This window comes from Sus scrofa, chromosome 6 (genome assembly GCF_000003025.6).
Source record: "Sus scrofa isolate TJ Tabasco breed Duroc chromosome 6, Sscrofa11.1, whole genome shotgun sequence".
Taxonomy (NCBI): Eukaryota; Metazoa; Chordata; class Mammalia; order Artiodactyla; family Suidae; genus Sus; species Sus scrofa.
Genome location: NC_010448.4, coordinates 163,564,989 through 163,577,067, shown reverse-complemented (window position 1 = coordinate 163,577,067; position 12,079 = coordinate 163,564,989). Strand labels below are relative to the sequence as shown.

The 12,079-nt window shown below is 51.3% G+C and overlaps 1 protein-coding gene across 3 annotated transcripts in view; it reads left to right on the top strand.

Moving 5' to 3' along the window:
• Positions 8,526-12,079, top strand: part of SLC5A9 (solute carrier family 5 member 9) — a 139,299-nt gene continuing 135,745 nt past the window's right edge. For all 3 annotated transcript variants that reach the window (XR_002345208.1, XR_002345207.1, XM_021096677.1), the window contains exon 1: positions 8,526-8,621. The gene's annotated coding sequence lies outside the window, so the exon portion shown is untranslated. The remainder of the gene's footprint in view (positions 8,622-12,079) is intronic.

Sequence of the window (12,079 nt, the reverse complement as noted above, 5' to 3'; positions counted from 1 at the left end):
CACTTTCTTAAAGCCCTGTCCTTATCAGGGACCTAGATCCAGACCCTCCGCTTTGGGTCTGAGAAGGTCTGCGCTTGAGTTAGGCTGTGGGTATGGAATGGAGTGGGCGGACAGAGAAGCCCCAGCCTCCTCCCTGCCCACCACCCAGAGACACACACTCTGCCGCCACCGCCTAATGGGAACCCAAGCTGCAGCCTTGCTCAGGGTTGCAGGCGTGAGGAGGCTGGCGGAGGGCGGTCCCCCGTGGTCCCCTGCCTAGGCTGTGCCACTCATCCCATAGGCAGGGGCGGGCGGCAGTGTCACCCAGTCACTTGGCCTCACTCCCGTGCCCCGTTGCCTGCCAGCTTCAGGCGTAGCTTGAAAGGCTCCCAACAGGAAGCTATTAAGTTGATGCGCATTCTTGTGGTCCTGGATTGATATAGCGACGCTCTGTTTCGTAAAGCTCTTGTAATTTCCATAATAACATTTTCCCCTTCTTAAATAAACTTGGACGCCAGCCCGAAGAATGTGGCTGGCTTTGCCTGGGGAATTCAGGACCTGAGATAAGGGAGGGGATAGTCCCTGGAAAGGTGGGAAGGGGAAGAACAAGCCACCGCTCCCCCAGCCCAGGGCTGGGACTCAGATGGGCCAGTAGAATCCGGCTAAGCAGGAATCTCCAGAGGACTTTTAACTCAGCCCTGGGCTGGGTCAGGGCCCCTCCATCCTCCTGCATATAACGCAGGGAGGCAACCTAGGGCAGCCGTCAAGAACATAGACTATGGGAGTTCCCCTTGTGGCTCAGTGGGTTAAGGACCTGATGCTGTCACTGAGAGGATGTGGGTTCCCTGGTCTCACTCAGTGGGTTAAGAATCTGGTGTTTCCTTGGCTGTGACGTAGGCTGCAGCTGTAGCTCCAATTCAGCCCCTGTCCTGGGAGCTTCCATATGCTGCAACTGTGGCCAGAGAGAGAGAATATAGACTCTAGTTTTCAATTATAGGACCACTATATTGCTACTTGTGTGATGTTGGGTAAGGCACTTAACCTCTCTGTGCCTCAGTTTTCTCATCTGGAAAAAAAAAAGGGATAATACATGTACATAACATATAGGCACATTTTGAGGATTAAAATAAGATACGCAAACACCCAAAAGAATACTTGGCACAAAGCATATGTTCAACACATCTTTCAAAGAATCCACACACATGGAACAGGATAGAAAGCCCAGGATTAAACCCACGCACCTACAGCCAACTCATCTATGATAAAGGAGGCAAGAATATACAATGGAGAAAGGACAGCTTGTTCAATAAGTGGCGCTGGGAAAACTGGACAGCCACATGGAAAAGAATGAAATTAGAACACTCCCTAACACCATACACAAAAATCAACTCCAAATGGATTAAAGACCTAGATAGAAGACCAGACACTATAAAACTCTTAGAGGAAAACATAGGCCAAACACTCTCCAGCATAAACAACAGCAACATCTTCTCAGATCCACCTCCTAGAGTAATGATGATAAAAACAAAAATAAACAAATGGGACCTAATTAAACTGAAAAGTTTCTGCACAGCAAAGGAAACCCTAAACAAAACGAAAAGACAACCCACAGAAGGGGAGAAAATATCTGCAAATGAAGTGACTGATAAGAGATTAATCTCCAAAATTTATAAACACCTCCTACAGCTCAATACCAAAAACAAAAACAAAAACAAAAACAAAAAACAAAAAACAAAAAAACAACAACCCCATCAAAAAATGGGCAGATCTAAACAGACAGTTCTCCAAAGAAGACATACGGGCGGCCAAAAAAAACACATGAAAAGATATTCAAATCACTCATTATTAGAGAAATGCAAATCAAAAACACTATGAGGCACCACCTTACACCAGCCAGAATGGCCATCGTCAAAAAGTCTACAAACAGTAAGTGCTGGAGAGGGTGTGGAGAAAAAAGAACCCTATCATACTGTTGGTGGGAAAGTAAATTGGTGCAACCACTATGGAAAACGGTATGGAGATTCCTCGGAAAACTAAAAATAGAACTACCATTTGATCCAGCAGTCCCACTCCTGGGCATCTATCCAGAGAAAACCATGGCTTGAAAAAGACACATGTACTCTGATGTTCATTGCAGCACTCTATAAAAACAGTCAAGACATGGAAACCACCTAAATGTCCATCAACAGAGGAGTGGATCAAGAAGATGTGGTACGTATACACAGTGGAATATTACTCAGCCATTAAAAGGAATGAAATACTGGCATTTTTAGCAACATGGATGGACCTAGAAATTATCATGCTAAGTGAAATCAGTCAGACAATGAGACACCAGCATCAAATGCTATCACTGATATGTAGAATCTGAAAAAAGGACACAAAGAACTTTGCAGAACAGATACTGACTCAGACTTTGAAAAACTTATGGTTTCCAAAGAAGACAGTTCAGGGGGTGTGGGGATGCCCTGGGGGTGTGGGATGGAAATCCTATAAAATTGGATTGTGGTGATCATTGCACAACTATAAATGTAATACATTCATTGAGTAATAAAAAAAAAGAATCCACACAAATGACTCTGTCTCATAGATTTACTGTTCCAAATTTCTCAGGTTCTAGAGTCAAGGAATAATAAAATCTTGGCATTTTTGAGTCACTGAGTTTAAAACCTCCAAGATTATGTAGTTAAGTAGCAACGTAGTGTCTTAGATTCACAGAATCCTAGACTATAGAACAAAACGATATTCACATTTCGAGGTCTTTTGAGGTCAGCCTGACTCTGGTCATCCAGGATCTGCTCTCACATCACCATGACCACGAGTTCACAACTTCCGCATTTTATCTCCCGGGATGTTAATACCGAATATATGTCTGCCTGCTTTGTCAGCCCCGTTGGTCCTAGTTCTTTCGGGGCCACCTGAATGCATCTGCTTCCTTATCCCAGGAGAGACCTGAGAGAGTGGAAGAGGTGGAGACATCTGGTTTACCCACACCTGCTCTTCTCCCAGCTGCCTCCTCTTAGAACAAGGCTCTCCATTGTGTCACTGATAGGCTGCCTTGATCTGACCGCACCCCAGGGTGAACACCAGGGGAACTTGGCCGTGGCAGGGCTCAAAGGGACTCTGGTACCCTCCACTACCTTTTTATTGGTATACAGTTTTCTCCCAGTTGTATTGAGACATAATTTTTTCCAGGTTTTAAAACAATTAGTTTTGTTTTTCAGCTAATATACTCATATATTTTGCCCCAATGTTTTTCTAAGAAAAATTTCAAACGTACAAGATGAAAGGATTATAAACACATACATCACCTACTAGATGCACAAGTGTGAATATTTTGCTGGATTTGCTCCATTAGGCATCTGGTCATCCATCCATCCTCTGTCCCTCCATTAGGACAACGGATTGCTCTATCGAAAGTGTATTAATGATGCATGCTCTTCCAATGTATTTATAAAATCTACTTCCGTCATTCTATTTTTTATTTCCTTTTTTTAAGACATTGAAGTGTAAGTGATGTACAACATTATATTAGGTTCAGATGTACAATATAGTGATTCAGTATTTTCACTTTTTTAAAAAAATTTTTAGAGAAACACAGTAGTTGTATCATTTTACATTCTCACTAACGGGTTCTAATTTCTCCACATCTTCCCCAACACTTGCTATTTTTCAGGGTTTTTTTTTCTCTCTCTCTCTTTTCTTTTTTTTTTTTTCAGGGCCATACCCACAGCATATGGAAGTTCCCAGGCTAGGGGGCAAATCACAGCTACAGCTACCAGCCTATGCCACAGCCACAGCCTCAGCCACGCCGGATCTGGGCCGTGTCTGCGATCTGCACCATAGCTCATGGCGATGCTGGATCCTTAACCCACTGTTGAGGCCAGGGATCGAACCTGCATCTTCGTAGGTACTAGTTAGATTCGTTTCCGCTGTGCCACAACAAGAACTCTGTGATTCAGTGTTTTTATAGATTATACTCCATGAGGTATAATTGACCTACAGCCCTGTATAAGCTTCCGGTGTGCAGAATAATGTTTTGACTTACATACATCATGACCTGCTTACCGTAATAGGTTTAACATCCGTCATCTCATGTAGATAAAACATTCAAGAAACAGATAAAAGATATCTTTTCCGTGTGGAGAACTCTTAGATTTACTCTCTCAACAACGTGCATGAACCGCACACAGCGATGTTATTATCTTTATCCTGTTGGACTTTGCATCCCTAGTACTTACTTATCTTATAGCTGGAGGTAGGTACGTTTTCACTGCCTTCATCTCATCACGTCTTCCCCAGGTCCCGATTCTGGTAGCCACAGGTCTGATCTCTTTTTCTATGAGTTTGTTTGTTTTTGAAGCGTGATGGACATACAACCCCATGTTAATTTCTGATACAAAGCATAGTCATCCAAAATTTCTATACATTTCAAAGTGACTCTCCATCATCTTTCAATGTGGCCCAGGATCAGGCTTTTTCTGGCAAGTTGAGCTTCTCAGGAGCTCGACACAGAACTCATTTCAGTGAATAGTTACAGAAGCGAGCCTGTGTGGGGGTGTGCATGTGCAGGCCTTTGTGGGTGCAAACGTATAGAAGGGGGAGGGAATTTGAGGCTGGAGCTCAGGAACTGAGAACATGAAGGCCAACGAGGGAAAAGAGAGGAAAGTCCTTCCAGTGGGACACTGGCCCGGCTCTCACCGGGAAAACCACCCCTCCAAGGGCGGCAAGGGCAGCAGCCTGGACACGTCCCTGTCCCACACCACGTCCCACAGGTGTTCAGGATGTCCACGAGTCCCACGATTGCTTCACAACCCCTCCCGTTTCTTTTTAGAAGACGTAAACAGTCTACTGGTAGAAGGCGCATTATCCCCTGATATTCGTGTGACTTCGAGGTGAGAGGCTTTCCCCCAAATGTAACTGGCAGGGCATGTTGGTGGGGGTTGGGCATAATGATAGGACTGTCCGGGCGTGTCCTGAACAGGCAGCAGTTGGGGCCCAGATCCAGCCAGGGCTCTGCTCGTAAGACTCACACCTTGGCAAGGGGCTGTGTCCAACCAGAGGAAGAAGCATCTTTTCCTACTACGTACGCACAGGTGTGCTAAGGTCCAGCAGCAGGCAGAGGGGTGGGGACGTGGGTGATGAAATAATGAAAAATGTAGGCCCAGAGAAACAGAAACTGGGAAGGGGGACAAATTTATTTTGCCATGTCCCAAACTCCATGGGGACAGAGAAGCTGACCTTGCCCTGTGTATCGCTCCGTCTGGCTGTTGATTCCTGTCCTTCAATGTCCTTTAAAATAAACCGTAATCTAGTGAGCAAACGGGTCTCCTGAGTTCTGTGAGCCGCTCCAGCACATGAATTGAACCCGAGGTGGGAGGCGTGGGAACCTCGTTTATAGACAGACGGTTCGAAGCCCAGGTGACCACCTGGACCTGCTATTGGCCTGAGGTGCAGGGGCGTCTTGGGGGGACTGAGCCCTTCCCTCGTGGAGGATGCTGCTGTCCCCAGGCAGGAATTGTCAGAACTGAATGTGACTGTAGGACGCCCGGCTGGGGGTGGAGAAGAGCCTGGTGCTGTGGGAAGCCACCTGCCTCGCCCCCCATGTCGGAATCGGGTGTTAGAATCATTCTAGGAGTGATTCTCAGCACCCGGCAGAGAGCTTAGCAAGAAGGAAGCCTTCAACACGTCCTGGATGGATGGATAAATGACTGCATGAAGGCGCCTGGGTGAGGGCGAGGAGACCGGTGGGAGGTAAAGCTGGGGAGGTGGGCAGAGCCTAGATCAGAGGCCCTGCAGCTCTACATGAAGATGCTCCTGCCAGGGATGAGGAGCCCCTGAGTGGGTGATGAGATGTGTTAGAACAATCCTTCTGGCAACGTTGTGGAGGGGCCCGGAGGGGTGAGATTAGAGCGGGACTGCCGTCAGCCACATGCTGGCACCGCGCCGTCCCTGAGCTGGGAGCTGGGGGAGTGGGACTGGGCAGACTGTGGTGCAGGGACTTACTTCTGAGGGTTGAGGAAGGCTGGGCTAGCTCGAGGCTGAGCTGCTTGTGCAGCTGGAGGAGGTGCTGGGGGCAGAGGCACCGCTGAGCACTCCTCCAGCCTGGCCCTTGCGGGTGGAGGGCTCCTTCTCCACTGGCAGGAGCCCTACCTGCCCAGCCTGAGCCTCCAGGTCGGGAGCAGCCTCTGGAGTCTCTCCCAGAATGGACGTGAGACCACCTCCCTCCCAACGCCAGAGCTTGGAATCCAGTGACCACCTGAGGTGCCAGATCAGCAGCTCTGGACCCCCAGGAACTTCCTTTGGGAAAAAGCAACGTCACGGCAACGTCACGACACTGGGTTATCTGGACGAGGAGCTGGAGGTGATGGGAGTACCTAGAACAGGGTCAGTGGGGGAAGCAGGAATGAACACTGGGGGTCTGAGAAACAAGCCAAGCCTGAGAGAAGAGAAGGCTGTTTGAGCCCCAGCTTTGCCAAGCGACCCTGGCCAGGACATGCCCCCACCCCCACCCCAATCTGGAGAAATCCTACAACATGGGTCCCCAGAAGGGGGCAGGAAGCTCTGGAGCCCCTCGCTCCTCTGATGGGGGTCCTGAGGCTCAGGGCTGCTTTGAAAGAGGCAGGGAGACCGAAGGAAAAGGAGAGAATCTGAGGCTCATCGCAGGCTCTGGGGCGACGAGGTCCCAAGAATGGAGAGCGGGCACTGAGCATGTGAAGGAGGCAGAGACTCTTTCTTCCTTATTCCCTGCAAGCCGGCCTCCTTGATCAGCCCTCGCCTGCGTCTTTGGCCACTTCTCTAACGTGGACTCCAGCTCCCCACTGCCTTCCCTGCCAGCACCTGTTTGCTCACCCCGTCCCCTCCTTTTCCCTGTTGCTGCAGAATGCCCACTGCCCGGCTGGCGTGCCTCCCCACCCAGCAGTAACCCCCCCCTTGGCTGCTTCCCTTCCTACGTCACCTTCCAGCCTGCAGATATGCCTCCCCTTCTTCTCTTAGGAAACATCCTGTTTCATCTTGAATCTTATTTGTGTCCAGATGATTAGAGTTGGACGCTTGGTTTGAGCCTCTGCTCTTAAGAGAGATGTAACGTGGGCATCTTGCTTATCTTCCAAATGCCTCCACGTCCCCGTCTCTAAAATAAGCATCTATACCTTTGAGACAGCACATCCATCCACCTGTCCTGACATGCCTGGGATGGTCCTGGTTTATGTCTATTGTCCCATGTAATTATTAATAGGGTCCCATCCCTCCCAGAAGTGTCTCAGGTTGCACGGAGCGCAAGTCTGTGTGCCTGACACACAGTGAGGCCAAACGATGCCCAAACACTTGAGTCTGGAGCAGGAAAGGGTTTGTCGCAGGGCCGCTCAAGGAGACAGGTGGCTTATGGCTTAAAAACACGAACTCTTCGAAGGCTGTCAGCAGAGCCCTTTTACAGGAAAGGTGAGGGAGGGGTGTGGCTAGTTGTTGCCAACTTCTTTGCTCTCGGATCCTTTGTTCTTGCAGCTGTGCACGTAGGTCAGGTCACGGTCAGGTCACACTCAGGTCACAATGTGCCTGTAACTCTCCATCAAAAAAAAATGTTACTCTCTGCGTTGCAACTTTTTATCTAAAGACGTAACATAAGAAGGGGAAGGGGAGGTGTTAAAATCTGTCTCCATGCCTCCTTGCAGGTTTCAATGCCAGCAAACCCCATAAGCGAAGCGACGTGGACACCGTTACCCCTCCTCTTACCTGTTCAAGGTCCCAGCCTTTGACTTTCACCCTCTGAGGTCTGGGCCCTGGCGGGTCACCCTGCCCGTGAGCGTTTGTCCAGCACCCAGTCCGGGTCCTCCTGCCCGTGCCCAGGTCTGGCTGAAAAGGCCGATCTCAGCTGGTGGTGCCCTCTGGGTCCCGCTGTCCCTGAGGGAGCAAGGTGCCCAGGACCAGGACCCAGCCAGCCCTCAGGCTCCTTAGACCAGTGAACGGTGGCCGGGTCCCAAGGACTGTGACCCAAGGACCACTGCCCTTCGGTCTCGGAGGTGGGGCCTGAGCCCAGCCCATGGGCGGCCACAGGAGGGCTCTGCAGCTTTGCAGGACAGGACCCCTCAGCCTGCACCCGGGGTCCCCAGCTCACCCGCCGGCCAAGGCCAGAGGACCTGGAGGCCCAGGGAGAGGGCCGAGACCCACCTCTCACCACAGCCCGCAAGGACCCCTGCGCGACCTCCAATGGTCCAGCCCTAAGGGCTTGGCGCCCTCCCCGCCCCACGTCGGCGATGGAGCAACAGAATAATTATCAACAGAATAATTGGAAGAAGAAGAATAGCACCTATTTATTGAACATTACGATGCGTGATGCCAAGGGATTTACTCATTGTTTCGTGTAATCCTCATAATTATCCCATCAGGCAGGTGCTCTGACTGGCCCCGTTACAAAGGAGGACACTGAGGCCCAGAGAATTTAGATATTTGGTCCAAAGTCCCATACAACTGAAAAGAGACACATTCAGGATTTTAAGGCCCACCTGCTCAACTCCACCTGCTCAACTCCAGAGCTTATGCTCTCCTGAAACCTCCACACCAACGGCCTTGGAGGGATGCCCCAGTTGTCCTGGACACGGGGGACAGGCGCCCAGCAGAAGCCCGTGGCAGCTGGCCCTGGAGGAGAGGTAAGGGGGTTATTGTGTATTGGGGTCTCCGGGGGGAGAAGAGCTCTGAGGGTCGTGCCAGGGCAGCCTCTGCTCCCCAAAGTTTCCTTCCACTAAGACACGCGGAGGCTGAGCCAGGAGGGAGCGAGCTGCCAGGCTTTGCTTCCCTGGCACTGCTGGGCCCGTCTCTCCCCCAGTCCCAGCTCCGTGCGATGGACCCATCCGGCTTCTCTAGGGACCACCGTCTCTTCTAATTGGTGGGAAATTGGTTGCTAACTGTCAGGAAATCGCCGATTTTCCATCCATTACGGGGGGACCAGGGCTGTGTGACTGTGGGGGACTCTGGGTGGGAAGCAGATGCTGATTAGGCCTTGCAGTTAACGATCAGGTTCGTGGACCTCCTCGGGCCTCCTCCTGGACTGCTTATTAACTCCCCACGAAGACCCATTGGGTAGGAGATACGGGTTAAATGGAACGCAGAGCCACGAAAGAGTTACTATTCATTATGCCTGGGTTGTGGGGAGGGAGGAGACGGGAAAAAACTGTGGCCTCCATCCAGGAATGTTAAACAGCCCCATAAGTTGGCAGAGAACTTTATAATTGCTGCTATTAAAATATATGTATTTACATAGGTGATTTGTTGGAGGAAAGAATTTCGGCATTTGGGATCCTTGCTATGATCTCACCCAGGATTAAGTTGTTAGGGACGAGATATTAATTAAGGCTGAGGGCCCCGATCCCTTGCTAATTAGCTCATGGAATATAATTTGCCTACAAATGCTACTGTTACAATTACCTTGAATGCGTCTGGAGCTTTCTTCCAGCTGGACTGGGGGAGCTTTCCTGCATCCTGTGAGCAGAGGGGAGAGGAGGGGCAGGGGGTCTGGGTGAGGAAGGGGCTTCTTTCCCCAGTTTCCTCACCTGCCCTTAAGGGGTACACAGGGAAAGGGGTAGCTAGGGACACCTTTGAGACGCCCTTCTCAAAGGGAATGTTCCGAGACCACTAATGTCAGCAGAGACGCGACACTGATCTGGGGTTGAGAATACACTGATGCCCAGCTTCCACAGCCTCTGTAACCCAAGGCATGCCAACACTGATGCCCAGCTTCCGCAGCCTCTGTAACCCAAGGCATGCCAAGGCCTTACCTCAGGGGAGGCAGGGAGCTCTCTTTGGGGGTCAGAACTTCAATTCCTTGGTCTCTCCTTTTTCTTCTTTTCTTTTCCTTTCTTTTTCTGTCTTTCTTTCTTCTTATTTGCTTTTTAGGGCCACACCCATGACATATGGAAGTTCCCAGGCTAGGCATCGAATCAGAGCTGCAGCTGCTGGCCTACGCCACAGCCACAGCAACACAGGATCCGAGCCGCATCTTCGACCTACACCACAGCTCACGGCAACACCAGATCCCTAACCCTCTGAGCGAGGCCAGGGATCGAACCCACATCCTCATGGATGCTAGTCGGGTTTGTAACTTGCTGAGCCAGAAAGGGAACTCCCAGTAAGACTGTTTTCTGTAGATCAGGAGATGAGAGCGTTGGTCCGTGTCATCCGGGTGGACCCCCCCCCCCCCGCCCCGTTCTCTAGCTGCGCATCCCACTCCCTGCACGCTGTGGACACGCGCCCCGCTCCGGACATTCTTCCCTTCTGCTCACCGCCTTCTCTCCCGGAAGAACCTCTCCATCCCTTAGTACCCAAGTCAAGCGTCCCTTCCTTACTAAGCCTTTCCTGATTGCCCCTCCCCCGACTGCTTTCCTCCATTCCGACTTCCGGCTAACCTTGCCTGGCAGGGTGATGGTGCCTTGGTCCCCCAGGTCAGACCATGATCTTCCGGTGATGGTGCCTTGGTCTCCCAGGTCAGACCATGAACTTCCGGAGGCTTGGGACCACACCATGTCGGATTCGACTTGAAATCTGCATAGCTCATCCCAGAGTAGGAATCAACGTTGGTTGAGCTTGATGTGTGTTTCTGGCTTGAGAATGGAGTCCCAGTCCTTCGCCCCTGCTGCAAAGAGGAAACCAGGCTTCGAAAGCAGGTGGTGCCCTGGTCCGTGGATGGGCTCTGGGGCTGTGGGGTCTGCACCTTGTTCTCAGCTCAAGCACAGGCCTTTAAGAGGGCCTCCTAGGTCCCCCCGCTCCCCGGGCGTGCAGGGCTTATGGGGGATGATTGAGAAGGCAAGGCCTGTCTCTTCCTCTCTTTCCTCCTGAGATCCCTAACACGGATCAGGGCAGACAAATGGGGTTTGGGGGAGGAAGTGAGGCTGTACTGCACTGAAGCCAGTTGGTGGTGACGGAACCACAAAAGAGACTGGGCAAGGCCCTTGGGTAGAGGCCTTTGCCTGTGGCCCCCTGGGCTGGGGGCTGGGGATCAAAAGCAAGGGAGGTGCTGCTGACTAGAAATATAAACAGGTTCAAGAAGGGCTTAGAGAAATTCCTGGATGACAGATCCCTAGCAGGTAACAGGTCATTAATAACTGAGAAAGATGACGATGATAATAATAATAATAATTAGTAATAATACCTCCAGAAGAGCTTTATATTTTTAAAAGCTTTTTTTTTTTGCTCACCACTATCTCATTAGATACTCACCACCTGCTTGGAGAGGTTGTGGATGCTCAGAAAGGTGAAGGGACTTGCCTGAGGCCACACAGCTTGTTGAGGGCAGAGCTGGCACTGGATCTGAGGGGCGCTCCTTGAGCCTCTCCCCAGGACTTTCTTAGAGGAGGTGTGGGATGGGTCCCGAGCCCAGGGCCCCATGTCTGTCCTCCTCCCCCCATTTCCATGGCTCGGTCATACTGCTTCGGTCAGCTCTTCGCTCGAGGGTGAGCACGGGGACCTGCCCTGCTGCCAGTGACCTTCCACGTGACACCGACCACGAGGCTTCCACTCCGTTTCCCCTCTTGTGCGAGGGATGGTTGGATGGGCTGGGACGTTAACCTTTTCGATTCACTGATTCCTCTCTGTAAAGGGGTGGCAGGGGTGGCAGGAGGGCCCGGCGCAAGGGTGGCCAGCCCCGTGCAGGCAACCAGCTCCGCAACCTGCCCGCAGGTAGAGAGCGCTGAGGAATCAGCCCCCGCGAGAGACACGCCAGGCTGATGCGAAGCAGACCCGGGGCAGCTTGCTGCCTGCAGCCCGTCTGTCTGCCGTCCTCCGGCTCAGGAGTTCCAGCTGGGTTCTGTGGACCCTGACGGACCTCTGCGGAATCCCCTTGAGTTTCGTGGACTCTTTGCGGTGGCTCTGTGGTATTTTGCTAGAATCCTGGAGGCGCGATTTTACAAGGAGAGTGAGGCTTTGGGAATTTTGTTCATCTCCCAGATGAAAGGGGTGAGGATATGTGTTCCTCTGGTTTTATGCTCGCTCTACTGTGTTCTCTGGAGCACGTGTTCTCAAAGGAAACCCATGGTCCCCCTTGGGGAGTGAAAGGGACCCGTGCTGCCACCTACAGACAGAAAAGCCATTGGACCATTTGATGGAGAGCCTGGCT